Here is a 16,225-nt window from a genome sequence, read left to right as displayed (position 1 = left end):
GCCTTTCCATCCAGTCTACAGAGCAACGAGGTCCTCAACTTGAACTATGAATCAGCCGATGTCTCTAGTCTGCTTAAGACTTTTCTGATGGTGTGCCCAGCCCAGCACAGCCTGGTCTCTACGTAAGTTTTCACCTTCATCTCTTACCTCTTTCATTCATTTTCATCACAGTTCTCATTTATAACAAATCAGAGTCTTTGCTGTATGCCTGTCACCACTTAAACATTTATTATATTTTATTTTCTGTTTCTTGCCGCCATTACTTGTAATAATTCTGTTTGACACTCCCCACACGCATCCCTCTTATGTATTATACTCTGCACTGGTTTGACTTTTTTTTTTTTACTTGACACTTTATTTTTGAAATCTGCTCATATTTATATTGGAGTATTGAATTGGTTACTTTTTAAACTCTATAATATTTTATCATTTGTATATGGCAAATATTCTACGAAATATTCTCCTTGATTGGGTCATATTCTTTCCTGAATCAGGCCCTTTATGGTTGCCTTGTCTCTTCCTGGAATCTAGCCTGTTCAGAGAAAGTAATCTTAAGAGAAATATAGTCAAGGCAGTGAGCTCTACCATTAATTCCAATCAGAAAAACTGTCAGAGAATCATCCTAAAAAGGTTAAAAATATAGTCCTAATGCAAGTACTTAATGAACCATGCCAAAATTTCACCTTAGATATTACATTAGATATTTCACATTAGATACTGCATTTTAGTGGTTTCTACTATGCATATATATATATATATATATATATACACACATATATATATATATATGTATATTTCAAAACCAAGAAAATCATCTTCACCCGGTCTTGCTTACAGAAACTTTAATGTGGGTAAGTTATTCTCTCTTGCATTTCCCCAAATCTGCTAAAGCTTCTGTTGTGCCAGAAAGTGACTTTTCTTACTTTGAATGCTTCAAGCCCCAGAAGAGATACTATATCAGTTTCCTCAAAGGGCCTCATAGGCACTGGTCCCACAAAGGATTTACAATAATATGCATCATCAGCTTTTCAAAAGAGGTGTATTTTCAAATAGAATCCTTTGTTGTATAATTGATTTGTCTAGCTATAACCTGGCCAAAAAGGGACAGATTCTTACTGAATGCATGGAAATTACTACATTACTTTGAAAAACAAAGTCACTTAGTAGAAGTATTTTTGTGGAGTCAGTGAGAACAAGATATAAATCAAGCAATGCTTCACTTCAGTTTATACAAGCAGAGTCTACTGAAGTTATAAAAAGGTCAGGAAGAATGTAAACGATGTCTTCGTATGCCTTTCAGAATATATGCAGTAGCACAATAACAATAATATTCAAAAACAGATAACCAAAATTATATTCTCCCTCTCTTACTATTATTACTGTCCATGTGATTATTTTTCGGTAAGATCTTGGATTCACAATCAGCTTTCATTAGGTCTTCTATTTTGAAATTGAAAACGAATCATGGAAATCCTCACTCAACCCCCTAAAGTCTTCTGACCATGTACTGAAATGATGTCAGTTCACACTGAAAAGTTTGCATCTGTGAGCCCATTCCTTGTGGTATGATAATGACAAGTATTTTGTTACAGTCCTTTATGCTGGTCTCTGAGGTTGTCCTTTCTCATTTGGGAGAAAACAGATGTCATGTGTTGATGAAAAGTTAGATGTGCTAGTTAACTTATTAGAGTAACTAACAATATCTGAATGGAATATAGTAAAATTTCTGTATAGACAGGATAGAACCGAAGATGATGAAATAAATAAAGACTAGAAAACATGCTTGAGGAATTTTGCTGTGAATGAGGGTAAGAGATCTGAAGGTAACATTGGGAAGGTGAGGGTTAAAGAAAGGGGTTTGGATGCTCTGCTGCTTTTTTTCTCCTTGGTTGCAGCAAGTTTAATAACAGGTGGGAAAGAACTACTTGAAAGGCTTAAACTATATAAGAGATAAGGGATATACTTTGGGTAAGGTCTATGAAAGAGAGAGAGATACAAGTTTCTGAGCAAAGGGATTAGTCTTTGATAGGAAGAAAAACTCCATTACTTTATCAGGTGAAAAGGAAAATAGGTTTCTATATTTGGTATCATAAAGTGAGAGCACTCCTGTCTGGGTCATCCATTTTACTCTATGCAATGAGAAATGAGGTCATTTTCTGTGAAAAATAGATGAGAAGGTTTAGAACTTTGAGGAGAGTAGGTGAGGCTCAAAATCATCAGTGTAGACATTTGGTGAATGAACTAAAAAACACATATTAGAGAAATAGAGGCTAGTGTGGGAACTCATGTGAGTTTCAGACCTATGAAATTTCAAACGCAGATAGAGTATTCACATATGCCTTTCATAAAATGTAAGCTATAAAAACAATTCTCAGTATATTTAAATACATTAATATCATTTAGAGTAAGGTCATTGACCAAATGGAATTCAATTAGAAATAAATAACAAAATGGTATGTAGAAAGTAACCAAATACTTAGATATTAACTAATACAACATTATATAACACATGAATAAAAGGGGGATTCACTCAGTAATTTATAACTATTTTATTCAAGTGGGAATAAAAACATAATACACCCAAATCCATAGGATGCATCCAAAGCAGTGGTTGAGGACAATTGGCTTATCTGATACTTAAATAAGAAAGTAAGAATTCTCAAAATTTGTTATCTAAATTTTGACTTTAAGATGCTAGGTCAACAAGAAAAAAATAAACCCAAAGTATAAAGTAGAAAATAGTAAATAAAAGGGTAGAAATCAATAAAATAGAAAAGACGAAAAATAGACCTAATAAACTCAAAAGTTGTTTCTAAGGAAAGATCAATAAATATGATAAATAACTTGATGGAGGAATTTGTTTTCATCTAGGATAATGTTGATATCAGGAAAGAGAAGAGAAAAATCAGTAAACATTTTATAATTATTAAAGTTATAATAAAATAAAATTATGAACAGCCTTATGACAATAAATGCAACAACTTAGAGGGCAAAAGAAAATTAAAAGTCAGAAATTTTAAACTGACACAAGAAGAAATAGAAACTTTGTATATCTTTACATCTTTGTTTTTTAAGTTTATTACTTAGTTTGAGAGAGAGAGAGCATGTGAGCAGGAGAGTGAAGAAACAGAGGGAGACAGAGCAAAGCCCAAGCAGCTTCTGCACTATCAGCACGGAGTCTGACTCAGGGCTCGAACTCACAAACCGAACCGTGAGATCATGACCTGAGCTGAAATCAAGAGTCAGATGCTTTACTGACTGAGCCACCCAGGGGCCCCTGTATATCTTTATATCTTAAAGACATTGCATTTCTATGAAAAACCTTTTCACTGAGAAAATTACAGGGCACAATAACTTCACTAGTGAATTATATAAAACATTTTTAAAATATACAATATGAAGCTTATATAAATGAATTAAAAATAAGAAATTGAATCCTTAAGAAACTTATTTCCAAATGAGATCACATTAGGAGGTACTGTAGGTTGGGGCTTTGATATATCTTTTAGAAGGGCACAATTATTCAACCCATGACAGGAAGCTCCACTGTTAGCATGCTATAGAAAACCATTAAAATTTGAAAGATAAAATACAATGTTCCATCTTTTTAAAAGAATGCAGAGTGCTCAGACAAACTCTAACTGGAGATATAAAATGAAATATAAGCCAGCTGCTCTGGGAAGTCTCGATTGATCTTTCCTGGGCATATTCAAATACTTACGGTCAGTTGACAGAGTGTCTGGGACAGCATAATCTAAGGTGGCCTCACTCTCCTGTGTGGTACCTGGTCACTGTCCAACATGCTGGCCAGCCTGGCTCCTTCCAATAGCAGTAAGCTTCCAAGAGAAAGCAAGACCCAAAGAGCATTGTTTCAAGCCTCTTCTTGAATCACATCTGCTGTTATTCCAATGGCCAAAGCAAGTGAACACAACAGAGGCCAGAATCAACCCAAAGGAGTAAATAAAGAGGTGAAAACAAATAAGGGGCTTGAGGCAGACACACCCTGCGGTGAAACCCAATGGATCCCACCCTGGGCAAGCCACCATTTGAAGACGTGTGGCTTCTAACCAATAGAACCTGGAAAGGGTGATAGAATGCCACTTCCTTGATACTTCACCACAGATGACAAGTTTGATGGGATATCGCTGCCATGACTGACTGTCTGTCTTCTCTGACCAGAAAGGAACATCTTCCTGCTATTCTGGAAGAATCAGACAGCCATGTTGCGAACTACCTATGAAGAAGGCCACAGAGCAGGGGACAGTAGATGACTTCGGGACCTGAAGCTGGCATCAAACTAAGAGGGCTAAGACTCCCAGACGTACAACTGGAAGGAAATGGAACATTTCTAACAACCTGAGTGAGCCTAGAAGCATATCCTTCTCTATGTAGAGACTCCAGATGGGCACACAGCCTTGCTAACACCTTGACTGCAGTCTTGTGAGAGCAGAGCAGGGTGCGGGGCAGGAGAGGGGGTGGGGAGGGTGCATAGGTAAAACATGCCTAGATTTCTAACAAACCTCGAGCTAATAAACTGTGTTGCTTTATGTCACTAAATGTATGGTGACTTGCTTCCCAACAGTAGGAAACTAATACAAGAAGATTAGTTAAAAACTGTCTACCACAGTCAGTTATCAGCGCGAGTCCCTATCCTTCCCTGCACCTGTATTCCCTACGGTAGACTTCACCGTCTCTTTCTCACTGGGGTCATCAAAACATCAGCTCACCTTACAGCCTCTCCAGGGAGGGCTGTTTTCTCTCCCGCACACTCATTAGGTTCCTCACACAGAGGCCAGGGCAAAGCTACAATTCATTACTCCTCTCCTGCACATGCAGCTGGAAACACACACACACACACACACAAATCTTACTAATTGCGATCATAATTAATTCATGAACGTCAACAGCCAGAGGGCTCTGAAAGAAGCCCGGTGATGCTACGTTTCTATCGTCCATTCACACCTCTGCTCTCTCAGGTTAACTATTTTACACCTTCTCTGTTTTTCAGACGTCCAAAACCCTTGCCCCCATCTTCCCTCTCTACTGATGACCTTGTGATCTATATCATTGAGAAAGCAGAGCAAGTGAAAGTTCTTTTAAGAGAATCTGTGCATACACACCCTACTTCAGAGACACCAGTAACCCACAGTGTCTCTGTGTGATTCAGAATCTCCCTTTAAAAAAAGTTTTTCTGGTTTTTGTTGTTAAATTAGGCATATTGTTCGTTGTGAACCAGAGGAATCACAGTAAACACAAAGTCTTTACGTTTACATTTTTTGAATTAAGTTCTTAATTAAAAACAGAAATCTAAAAATTCCATCAGCATTTTGATCTTAATGTTTGATTTGGAAATTCAAAGTCATTAGGGTCGTTGTTAATTTTTTTACAAAATGCACTTATGGATGTTGAATTGTCTATATGTTCTTAGAAAAAAGTAATATAAGAGACCGTGGCTCAGGAACAGCAAACTAAAATTATTTTTCTTTTCTATAATTTCAGCTTATGATAGACCTAGTAGTTACTTTTTATTGTTTGCAGCAACTTTTTCATGCTACAGTAGAGGGACATTTGCAAAGATATCAAGAGCGGTGTGAGTATTTGATATCTCGGAGGCCTGGTCTGAAACCTTTTTGGTGGAAAATTCATTAGCAGTTGCTTAGCAACCGAGGTATTTGGATGTACTATGAATCACTTGACATGTTTTCAGTGGAAAATATTGCCACAGGGAGTAAAAAATTGAGATTTGGGATTTAACTCTGAAATTTGGAAAAGCATTAATTGTTCCTTACTAGTAAAATATTGTATTTAAAAGGCATTTTGGAAGGAAGATATTTAAGATTGAGTCATATTGGATACACACACACACACACACACACACACACAACCAAAGAAAAAAATTGTCAAGTAAAAAGAAAAACACATATTTCCTTATGAACCCTTGTTTAGAGAAAATAGTATCTTAAGATTCACAATATAATAGGGAAGAGTTACAGATTCACAGAAAATCAATGGCCACTTAAGGGGTGGAATCTCTCTGTAGATAATTACAAAGAAAGAAACCTTGTTGACAGGAAATATCAGATCTTAATTGATCTATGTATCTATATATCTATCTCACTTAGAACAAAAGTAATCACCATGGAAGATGAGTTTGAGGAGAATAGGAATATAGAATTAAAACCCCCAACTTGGAAAAAATGCTGAAAAATACAGAAGTTCTTAAAAATTTATGTGATTCCCTTACATAGCTGTGCTAATGAAACATAGATACTGTTCTAAAGCATGTTTTGTCCTTAACTTCTAACTTGCCACAGTATTTGCAGAGTCAGAAGACAGAAGACAAGCAAGTTCAAATTGCCTGCTAGGAGAAAAAATAAGCATCCACTTCCAGCAGGGCTCTCACTTGATCTCCTACTGGAGGCTTGTGCAGAGTGTAGGGGAAACCCGGATAACCTGAACAAAAGAAGAAAAGAACAGAGGTGCTGTGATTTAACAAAAATCATCTTCAGAAAGAGAAAGTCCATCTAAGCGTGAGAATATCAGAAATAGTTGTGGTAGATCCAATCACCAACAAGAAAGCGTTTAACTGTACAGAGAATCAAAGAGGCAGTCATGCAGAGGCATCAGTTGTCAGACAGTAAAGGCTAAATGGAAATATGAAAAAAGAGAGAAAAAGCAAGGAAGAAGGTACAACGTCCTTGCCATCTTTCATGAAATGGCTCTGATCAAGAAAATTAAGTATTGCTGCAGCACTAGAAGAGAATATTCTCAAATGAGGAAACCTTGTACTACCGATTCCTAGCCACAGCATGCAATCACAGAAATACGGACACATGAAGTCTTTACTTAGCCAAAGCTCCTATTCGAATAAAACGGAAAATGAAAATCAAAGCACTTGAGACAGTAAAATTACCTTTTCCCTGCCACCAAAAAAGAAAAAAAAATAGAGAAGAAAAGTGTAACAAAACACAACAATTTGATTAAATATCTTAAATAAACAGTTGGAGGTGTGAAAGAAACCTGGAACCAGAATTTCCAAATTGAAAATAGAAATGCAAAACAAAGGAGAAAAATTAAAGGAGATTAAATTATTTAAGGAACCATGAGGCAGAAAAGATCAACATAATTAAAAAATTGAAGATAATGTACAAGGTGCCCAAAGGAGAGTAGAATTAACTGCATATTTAATAAGGGATAATGAAGAAAGCCAGGAAGGGAAAACAGAAAGCAAGGATGTGAAAATGAAGAAAATAAAGAATTAAAATATTTGAGAGGAAAGTAGTTAAAATGGAAGGCAAATAAAAGGATACTCTAAATGGAATATTCAAAGGAATTGAAATAATTTAGCTATTAATATTTATAATTATAATTAATTAAATTTTCAGAGATAAAGGACATCTGAATCTACATTTTGAGAGGATTACTGGAAACCATTCTTCAGACCATCCTGTTTTTTCAAAGATATGTATATAGCATAAGAGTTTGGAAGCTAGCTATGGTGTCTGTTTACAAAGCAAGTCAGATATGCTTACTGCTCATTATACAATATTTTCTCAGCTTCCTCTCCCGTAACAGAACCCACTGAAATGTGCAGGTGCCATCTGGCCTCTGTCTCACCCCGTAGGAGCTGTGGCTGTGGGAACCAGTGTCAAAATTTTGATACTCTGTGTACTGCTATTCCTGTGAATAAGGAATTGTCCTTCTTATGTGACCAGGAATCTTGTCTTGTGCTAGCATCCAAGAAACTGTCAGGCTAATTCATTAGCACGCAGACAAATAGCACGATATCCCAGAACATTTAGGGTTTTTGATATAATAATGGTAGAACAATTAGACTTTAAATAGGAGGGGTGTTATTTCTATACCTTAAAAGATGAAACGAATTCCAGATATGCAAAGTTGATTTAATTTAGGAAATCCAATATAAATTATCATATTAATAAACCTAAGAATCCACAGATTCTTAATCCGAAGTATCCACAGAATCCACTTAATCCTAAGTATCCACATGAAGAATGTCCTAACACCAGCATTTTTCTTCATGGAAATACAGTAGATTTATATCCTCCAAGATGAGAAGCCTCCTACACTACAATTGAATATGTAAGGGGGAGGGTTATTAGGTGATGGAATTTGGAAAGATTAATCAATTAGTAAATAAATGAAATCACCACCTTTTGTGGATATGTTTGTTTGGAATATATTGAGCTGGCAGGATATAAATTAATGTATAAAAATTGACAGTCTTCATATACATAAATAGTAACCAATTAGAGAATATAATGATAGAAACACCCCATTTCCAACAGCAACAAGGAATGTTAATATTGAGGAATAAATCTGAGGAGAAATGTTCACAAACCCACAGGAAGAAAGTATTAAAACACTACTGAGAGACGGAAAGTAGCAATGAAAAATTAGAATGACATAACTGGTTCTTCAACAGGGTGGCTCTACATGCTAAATAGATTAATTTTCCCAAGCTTATTTAGAAATTTCTTATAATCTCAATAATTTATACCAACCAGGTTTACTAGGTAGCAGGAGACAGTGAGAGAGGAATGTGAATCCCAGTCTGCTCTTGTGAGTCTGAACTCACATAGGTCCTAGTTTGTCTTTTTCCTACTTCAGAACTTTCTCAGAACCTTCTCTTTTTCACTGCCTGCCCAGCTGACCTCATTCCCCATCACCCGATGCAGAAGTAACCATCTAAGAAATACTGTTTTATCAGTTCCCACAATTGCATAAATTCTAGTGATTTCATAAAACCCTTTTTATTTATCACAGCATGATTCTGTTTCTCTGATCACACCCTGACTGATACAGCCATAGTTGTAGAACCTTGAAAATATTCTTAATCATGAAATGACCAGGTCAAAATTGCTCTCAATATTTAGAAGGTATGCTGATTACTGCAGGAAGTGTTTGAGAAATCCACAAGAGTCTTCTTCTCCTTGTGAATTTCTAATTTTCAAGTATATGCATTTTATGGTGCAAGTGGTGATAATTTTTTTCCATATGACTTAATTTCATTCATATATCGAATGTAACTTTGTCTAAGTTTCATGTGTTTATACTTTTCATTGAACCTGATATTTTCCAGTCTTTCTTAAGTAACAATTTCTGAAATAATAAAAAATTACTTATCTCATCATTACTTAACAATTACAGATTCTAGGACAAGAGTTCTTAGAAATAAAGCTGAGCAGAAAGATAGTGCCAGAGTAGGAGGGGCCTAGGCTTGTCTAGTCCCACAAAAACAAGTAGATAATTATCAAATCTTCTTAAATACCCAAGAAATCAACCTGAAGACTTTCAGAACAAACTCCACAACTAAAGGGAGAGAAGAGGCCACATCAAAGAAGGCAGGAAGTGAAGAGCCATGGTTCAGGAGAGAAATGTATCATGGGTGCAGCAAAGGGGTTGGAGTTGTGGTTATGGAGAAGGATAAGAGACAGAGGAATACACAGGGGAATGCACAAAGCCATTGGCTTGGTAAATGAGAGGGGATTTTTTTTGTGAGTCCTTGCAACCTGTGGGGGTTTAAAGCCTGGAGTTTTAAAGTTCACAGACTTGGCCTGAATTGAGCCCTGAGGGCACTGCACTAGTCCTGGGAAGAAAGCTTGCAAGCAACCCTGGGGGGCAGACAACCTGTAAACAGCAATCAGAGAGCACCTGGAGCACATAATGAGGAAATTATTTGGTCTTTTTGAAGAGTGTCCCTGAGAGAAACTTCTCCAGGAACAAAGGAGCTGGCCACCACCATTTCCCTCCCCTGCCCCTCAGCATAAATACAAAGACACCTGTGGAAAGCAGCACAATGTGGACACTGGTTGCCTAACTTGCTTAAACTAAGTCCCAGTCCCCTGCAATCAGGTGAATCTGCCCTTTTTGGTCATGCTTGCCTCAGTCCCAGCGCACAAGAACCCTCCCCCAGAAGACCAGCAAAAACCTCAGCCCAGACCATGTCTCCCAAACAGAGTTTTTCAGGGCCTCAGTTCTAGTGGAAGTGGTGACAGATCTCATTTCACAAGCAGACCAGAGCACACCTCATTAAAATTCACCACATTCAGGCTAGGAACCAAACACTGCCCACAGCAGGCAAGGAGAGCTTCTGCAGATTACTGGCCTGAAGGATAGAGCAACCAGAACACGATAATAGAGCACATGCAGACACACCAGAAACACTCTCTGAAGCAGTAGGCATTGGGCACTGCATGACCTCTTCTTCATAAGGATACCAATTTCAAGAGCAGGAGACATAACTGGCTTTTCTAACACAGAGAAGGAAGAGACTTAGGCAAAATTCAAAAACAGAGGAACATATCCCAAATGGAAGAACAAGATAGGCCATAGCCAGAGACCTAAACAAAACAGACATAAGTAACGTGCCTGCTGGAGAATGTAAAGAAATGATCATAAGGATACTCACTGGGTTTGAGAAAAGAGTAGAAGACATGACTGAGATCCTTACCACAGAGATGAAAGAGTTAAAAAATAATCAGAGATGAACATTATAAGTGAGATTGGAAACTTGCTTGATGCAATCACCAGTAAACTGGAAGAAGCAGAGGAATAAATTAGTGACATAGAAGAGAAACTAATGGAAAGTAATAAAACTGAAGAAAACAGAGAAAAAATAATTATGCAAAATGAGAATACACTTAGGGAACTCAGTAACTCCATCAAAAGTAATAACATTTATACTATAGAAGTTCCAGAAGAAGAAGAGAGAGAAAAGGGAGCAGAAAATTTATTTGAAGAAATAATAGCTGAACACTTCCTTAATCTGGGGAAGGAAACAGACATTCATATCCAGGAGGCACAGAGAACTCCCATCAAAATCAACAACAACAGGCCAAAAATAAAACATATTGAATTAAAGTTGCAAAGTATAGTGATAAAGAAAAAAATAGTAAAAGCAGCAAGATGAAAGAAGTCCTTAATTTACGAAGGAAAATCCATAAAGCTAGCTAGAAATTTTTCAGCAGAAACTTGGCAAGTCAGAAGGGAATAGCAAGGATATATTCGAAGTGCTGCATGGGAAAAATCTGCAGCCAGGAATACTCTATCCAACAAAAGCTATCATTCAGAATAGAAGGAGAGATAAAGAGTTTCCCAGACAAAAAATAAAGGGATTTGTGATCACCAAACTAGTCTTGCAAGAAATATTAAAGGGGACTTTTTAAGTGGAAAGGAGAGAACAAAAGTGAGTAAAAAGGCAGAAACAAAAAGCTATAAAAATAAATATTTGCATCAAAAAGCTCACACACACAAAAAGGATATAATATAGTAATTGTGGGGAGGAGAGGAGAAAAGAATGGGTTCAAACTTGATTGAACATCAATTTAATGTAGATTGCTACTTACAGGAGAGGTTATATACGAACCTAGTGGTAACCATATATCAAAAACCACTAATAAACATGCAAAGGATAAAGAGAAAGGAAAACAAAAATACCGTGAAAGAAAATCAGCAAACCACGAAAAAGGGGAAGACAAGAAGGGATCAGAGAAAATGTCCAGAAACAACCACAATACATGTAATAAAATGGCAATAAATACATATCTATCAACAATTACTTTGAGTGTAAATGGACTAAATGCCCCAATGAAAAGACACAGGGTGTCAGAATGGATTAAAAGAAAAAAAGACCCATCTATACACTGCCAACAAGAGACTCATTTCAGACCTAAAAACACCTGCAGATTGAAAGTGAAGGGATGGAGAAATATTTATCATGCAAATGGATGTCAAAAGAAAGCTTGGGTAGCCATACTTGTATTGGACAAAATAGACTTCAAAACAAAGACTGTAACAAGAGACAAAGACGGGGAAATACAAGAAGATATAACAATTGTAAACATTCATGCACCCAACATTGAGACACCCAAATATATAAAACAAATAATAATAAACATAAAGGAACTAGTCAATAATAATACAATATTAGGGGACTTTAACACTTCAATCACATCAAGGGACAGATCATCTAAACAGAAAATAAGCAAGGAAACAATGGCATTGAATGGTACATTGGGCCAGATAGACTTAACAGATACATCAGAACATTCCATCCCAAAACAGCAGAATACACATTCTTTTCAAGTTCACCTGGGATATTCTGCAGAATAGACCACATATTAGATCACAAATCAGGCTTCAACAAATATGAAAAGATTGAAGTCATGCCATGCACCTTCTCTGACCACGATACTAGAAAACTAGAAATTACCTACAAGAAAAAAATCTGGAAAGACCACAAATATATGGAGGTTAAATAACATGCTTCTAAACAATAAATGGGTAAACCAGAAAATAAAGAAGTAAAACAAACAAACAAACAAACAAACAAACATGAAAACAAATGAAAATCAAAACACAAGAGTGAAAAACATTTGGGATGCAGCAAAAGCAGTTCTAAGAGGGAAGTATGTAGCAAGACAGACTTACATCAAGAAACATGAAAAATCTCAAGCACACAACCTAACCTTACACCTAAAGGTGCTAAAAGAAGAACAATAAATGAAGCCTAAGCCAGCAGAAGGAAGGAAATAATAAAGATTAGAATATAAATAAATAATATAGAAACAAAAAAAAAGAGTAATTGAACAGATCAATGAAACCACTAGTTGGTTCTTTGAAAAAATTAATAAAATTGATAAACCTCTAACCAGACTTATCAAAAAGAAAAGAGGAAAAGACCAAAATAAATAAAATTACAAATGAGAGAGGAGACATAACAACCAACACCACAGAAGTACAACAATTATAAGAGAGTATTATGAAAAAATGCCAACAAATTGGACAACCAAAAAGAAATGAGTAAATTCCTAGAAACATATAAACTACCAAAACTGAAACAAGGAAAGAAGTAAAAAACGGAGAAAGACCAATAACCAACAAATAAATTGAATTAGTAATAAAAAAGCCTCCTAACAGACAAAAGCCCAGGGTCAGATGTCTTCCCAGGCAAATTCTACCAAACATTTAAAGAATAGTGTGCACCTATTCTTCTCAAACTATTCAAAAAATAGAAAAGAAGAAAAACTTCCAAATGAATTCTATGAGGCCAGCATCACCCTGCTACCAAAATCAGATAAAGACAACACCAAAAAGGAGAACTATAGGACAATATTTCTGATGAACATAGATGCAAAAATTCTCAATAACATACTATTAAACCATCATTCACCACAATCAAGTGGGATTTATTCCTGAGTTGCAAGCGTAGTTCAATATTCACAAATCAATCAATGTGATACATCACATCAATAAAAGAAAGGATAAGAAACATATTATCGTTTCAATAGATGCATAAAAGGCATTTGACCAAGAAAAACATCCATTCATGATAAAAACAAAAACAAAAACAAAAAACCTACAGCTAATATTATCCTAAATGGGGAAAAACTGAGATCTTTTCTTCTATGGTCAGGAACAAGACAGGGATGTCCACTCTCCCCACTGTTATTCAACATAGTACTGGAAATCCCAGTCTCAGCAATCTGACAGCAAGTAGAAATACAAGCATCCAAATTGGCAAGGAAGAAGTCAAACTTTCACTATTTTTAGATGACATGATACTATATATGAAAAACCCAAAAGTACCTACCAAAAACTGCTAGAACTGATAAATTAATTCAGTAAATTGTTAGGAGACAAAATCAATGTACAGAAATCTGTTGCATTTCTGTACATTAATAATGAAACAGCAGAACAAGAAATTAAGGAATCTAGCCCGTTGAAAATTGCACCCAAACAATAAGATACCTAGGAATAAACCTTACCAAAGAAATGAAGAAGACCCACATTAAAGACTGATGAAAGAAATTGAAGATGACACAAAGAAATGGAAAGACATTCCATGCTCATGGACTGGAAGAACAAATCCTGTTAAAATGTTTATTCTACACAAGGCAATCTACACATTTAATGCAAACTCTAAAAATATCAACAGCGTTCTTCACCGAGCTAGAACGAACAATCCTAAAATTGGTATGGAACCAAGTCAAAGCAGCCCTGAAAAAGAAAAGCAAAGCTGGGGGATCACAATTCCCAGACTTCAAGTTATGTTACAAAGCTGTTGTGATCAACACAGTATGCCACTGGCACAAAAACAGACACATTGGCCAATGGAACAAAATAGAAAACCCAGAAATAAACTCACAACTGTAATTTCAACTAATCTTTGACAAAGCAGGAAAGAATATCCAGTTGGAAGAAGAAAGTCTCTTCATCAAAAGGTGTTAGGAAAACTGGACAGCAGCATGAAGATAAATACAACTAGACCACGTTCTTACAACATACACAAAAATAAATTCAGTATGGATTAAAGACTCAAATGTAAGACCTGAAACCACAAAAATCCTAGAAGAGAACACAGGCAGTAACTACTTTGACATCAGCCATAGCAACTTCTTTCTAGATATGTCTCCTGAGGTAAGGGAAACAAAATCAAAAATAAACTATTGAGACTACATCACAATGAAAAGTTTCTGCACATCCAAGGAAACAATCAACAAAACTAAAAGGCAGCCTACAGAATGGGTGAAGATATTTGCAAATGACATATCTGATAACGGGTTAGTATCCAAAATAAAGAACTTATACCAAAAAAACAAAGAATACCCAAAAAACAAATAATCTGATTAAAATGGGCAGAAGACACGAACAGCCCTTTTTCCAAAACAGACATACGGTTTGCCAACAGACACATGAAAAGATTCTCAACATCATTCATCAACAGGGAAATGCAAATCAAAACTACAATATCCTCTCATACCTGTCTGAGTGGCTAAAATCAACAACCAAAGTAACAAGAGGTGTTAGTGAGGACTTGGAGAAAGGGGAACCCTCCTGCACTGTTGGAAGGAATGCAAACCAGTGCAGCCATTCTGGAAAACAGTATGAAAGTTCCTCAAAAAGTTAGAAATAGAACTACCCTAAGATCCAGCAATCGCACTACTAGGTATCCAAAGAATACAAAAATACTAATTCAAAGGGATACATATCCTGATGTTTATAGCAGCATTACCCACAATAGCCAAATTTTGGAAACAGCCCAAGTGTCCATCGACTGATGAATTGATAAAGTATATGTGATGTATATGTATCACATATGTATTGTGATATTACAATGTAATATACTTAGAGGTAAAAAAAGAACAAAATCTTACCATTTGCAACAACATGGATGGAGCTAGAGAGTATTATGTTAAACGAAATAAGTCAGGGAAAGAAATATGCTAGGAATCCACTTATATGTGGAATTAAAAAAAAAGAACAAGCAAAAGGAAAGAGAGAGAGAGAGAGAGAGAGAGAGAGAGAGAGAAAGGCAAATAAAGAAACAGGCTTGTAACTCTAGAGAACAAACTGATGTTTACCAGAAGGGGTTGGTGTAGAGATGGGTTAAATGGGTGATGGGATTAAAGAGTGCACTTTTGATTTGTATGGAAGTGTTGAAGCACTATATTGTAGACCTGAATCTAATGTTACACTGTCTGTTAACTAAATGGAATTTAAATAAAATCTTTTAAAACTTTAAAAAAAAAAAGAATTCTTAGAAATACATAACACTTGTTTTTTTATTATTTTTTTTCTTTCCGAGGGCTAATCTTTCCTCAATATTTTACAGTAGGTCATCTAATGTTTTATTCTTCATATTTTCATTAACTGATAATAACCATGTAGCTATAAATTATAAATAACGGTTATAAATACTGGAATTCAAATAATCCCTCAATTGATGTATAATTATTAGTGCGTGATCTAACTATTAGTGAAAGAGAATAACAAGATTTCCTGCATACCAAATGCTCCTCTGACTTATCTAGGTATCTCACCTCACGTCATCCACACATCTCCTCAAGTGGACATTGTTATCAGTGCTGTTCTGATTGAACTGAAGCTTGGAGAGATTAGTAAATTGCCCAAGATGAGACAGCCAGTGTGTTGTAGGTTTGACATTTGGCCCAAGGTCTATCTGACTCTAAAAGGTTATGCTCTTAACCTCTTCAACATAAAGCCTTCCGGAAAATAGACTCCAATCCTAACACCGGTGTACAATTCCTTTGAGTCTTTAAGTAGTTTCAGTAACGTCTCTCTCCTGGCCCACACCAATTGTTAGAAAACACTTTCAGAAAACTTACGCTTTGCTATAACTTCTTCCTGAGTTTCCTCTGACTGCCCTCTGAAGCATCACAGAACATCCCCTCTGCCTACG

The sequence above is a fragment of the Felis catus genome, chromosome D3 (genome assembly GCF_018350175.1).
Source record: "Felis catus isolate Fca126 chromosome D3, F.catus_Fca126_mat1.0, whole genome shotgun sequence".
In the NCBI taxonomy this organism is placed as follows: domain Eukaryota; kingdom Metazoa; phylum Chordata; class Mammalia; order Carnivora; family Felidae; genus Felis; species Felis catus.
This window is presented reverse-complemented; position numbering follows the sequence as displayed.